This window comes from Lissotriton vulgaris, unplaced genomic scaffold (assembly GCF_964263255.1).
Source record: "Lissotriton vulgaris unplaced genomic scaffold, aLisVul1.2 SCAFFOLD_3423, whole genome shotgun sequence".
Taxonomy (NCBI): domain Eukaryota; kingdom Metazoa; phylum Chordata; class Amphibia; order Caudata; family Salamandridae; genus Lissotriton; species Lissotriton vulgaris.
The window spans coordinates 12,976-15,570 of NW_028246173.1; positions in this window are offsets into that span (position 1 = coordinate 12,976).

Consider the following 2,595-nt stretch of genomic DNA (forward strand, 5'->3'; position numbering starts at 1 on the left):
TCGGGAAAGAACCGTGGACTGGACTATCAGCTGCCTTGTAGATGAGTCAAAGACCTTTAAAATGGGTCTTAGACCTCGTAGAATGCCAAAGCATGTAGCAGCGACTCTTTTTTGGTCTGCAAGCAAACATTAAGGGAGGAATCCAGCCAGACCCCCAAGTTTTTGACTTCTGTTTTGTGTACTGGGGCTTTACCCAGAGCATTGGGCCACCAGTGATCACCCCATAGGTCTACGTTTTTTCCAACCAGTAGAATCCTCTGTCTTATTTGCATTTAGTTGCAGGCAGTTAGATGTCATCCAGTCTGCCACGGCAATCAGGCCGCTTTTAAACCTGGAGACATTTGGGGCCGAGCCTTCCGTTAGGGCAACCACTAGCTGCGTGTCATCAGCGTATAAGACGATGGCAAGGTCCCATTGTTTGGCGACAGCAGCTAGCGGCTGAACATAAAGATTAAATAATATGGGGCTCAATGCCGACCCTTGGGGGACACCCTGCTAAATAGGATGTGCCTGAGATAGGAAAGGAGGGGTGGAAACACAAAATGACCTCTCGGTCAGAAAAGATCTGAACCAGGCAAGGGCCATATTAGTGATCCCTGCCTCCTCAAGCCGGTGGAGCAGAATCTTGGAAACAGTGTCAAAGGCGGCACTAAGATCTAACAGGATCAGTGCCGCCGTTTGACCATGGTCAAGGATAGATCACAGGGGTTCCATGATGGCCAAGAGAGCGGTCTCGGTACTATGACCAGCGCGGAAACCATGTTGTGTTTCATCCAGAATGTTATTGGAGCTCAGAACGTTGGTAAGTATGGTATTAACATGTGAATCTGCCTCCTTCGCTATCCAGGGAAGAAGAGAGATAGGCCTGAAATTTTCAGGCTTCATAGGGTCTAAATTAGGTTTTTTAAGGATGGGAGAGACCCACGCCTGTTTCCATTTCACCAGAACAATGGCGGATGAGAAAGAGGCATTAATCAGGTGATGTAGCGGGCCATACAGGGCAGAGAGGATTCTCTGAACTGGGCAGCTTTGAGTGAATCAGCCGGAGAGCCGGACTTAATTTTCACAGTCAATGTGCTAAATTCTTCCCAGGAAATCTCAGGAATAGCCGTCAGATTAGAGGCTAAGTCTGGTCTAATGAAAGGAGATGGACCGGGCATAGTCATGGAAGAAAAAGATTGATAAATAGCCCTATTTTCTCCACGAAGAAGGAGGCCAATTCTTCACATTGGGATTCTGACGTGGGAATAGACGCTGGAGATTTTTTGGCACTGAGATCTTTGAGAATTTTGAAGATGACTTTAGCGGGGTTGGAGCTCAATTTAATCTCAGAAGCATAGTTCTCCGCTCGAGCCCTGCATACAGCTCAATGATATGTTTTAGGTTCGGCTAGATAGTAAGCTTTTTTTAAGGGAGCATAGTCTTTCCTCCACTTGAGCTCATACCTTTTGCATGTCTTCAGGGAAGTCAAGGTGTCATTATACCAGGGGTTAGAATCCTGTGTGCGACCCTTAATCCAGGTTGCCGGTATAAGAGTGTCAAGTGCCCGGGTGATCCAGGCACAGAATGAATCATATCCTTTCTCAACAAGTACTAAAAGGGCCTAAAGGGTCCGCTCCTAGGAGTGCGTGGAAATCTTCAAGTCGAAACTTGCGCTACGGTCTTTTAAATACCGAACGTTGATTATTGTTGTGTGAAGATGCAGGTGTGGGAATGGTCATTTCAACTAGGAGATGGTCGGACCAGGCCATAGGAGTAGGGGTAATCACAGTGGCCATCTCAATGTTTGTAAATATGGGGTCTGACAGATGACCTCCTTTATGTATAAGGCTTTTAACTATTTGATGGAGCAGAAATGCGGATAAATCGGCAAGCATAGTGCGAATAGTCTGATCCTGGTCCAGACCAAAGTGGAGGTTAAGAACGCTAAAAATGCTAAAATTAGCCGATTCCACGGCAAATGCTCCAACTGCCTCAAAGAGAGCATTGTAAAAACCGGAGGCAGGTCCGGGAGGCATAAATATTAATAGACCGGAAGCACATTCACCTCGCTCCATATTAACTTTATCAAAAAGACAGGAGTAGCTAGACCTGGTGATCACAGCGATACCACCTTCCCTAGTCGCTCTATTCACCAAAGAAATCGAGTATTCAGAGGGTAGCGCCAGATTTGGGTGTGGCCGTCATATCACCACTCAGCCAAGTCTCAGTCAGAAAGAAAATATCAGGAGTTTCATCAATGATACGGTCATATATTTCCGCATGGTGTTTATCTAATGATCTTACATTTAACTGTAGTATTTTAAGCCGATATTGAGGGAGTATGACAGGAGAAACAGATAAAGGCATAGGTTTAGAAAGTACAAAAGTGCAAAACGGACAGCATAACGGGCCACTCAGGGAATGAAGTGGGGGAATGCTACAATGGTGAGATGGAGGTCGCAGCTTTAAGAAAACCTCTCTGGTGTCAAGATAGCTACCTGGCAGATTTTGGCCAGCGTTTCTGGCGAGAGGCGACCTACTGGCGCGGACGGGCGCAGACGGGCTTGCCATTGGCGCGTCTTCGGCGCGCCGCCGGCGCTCCCGCGCCATATT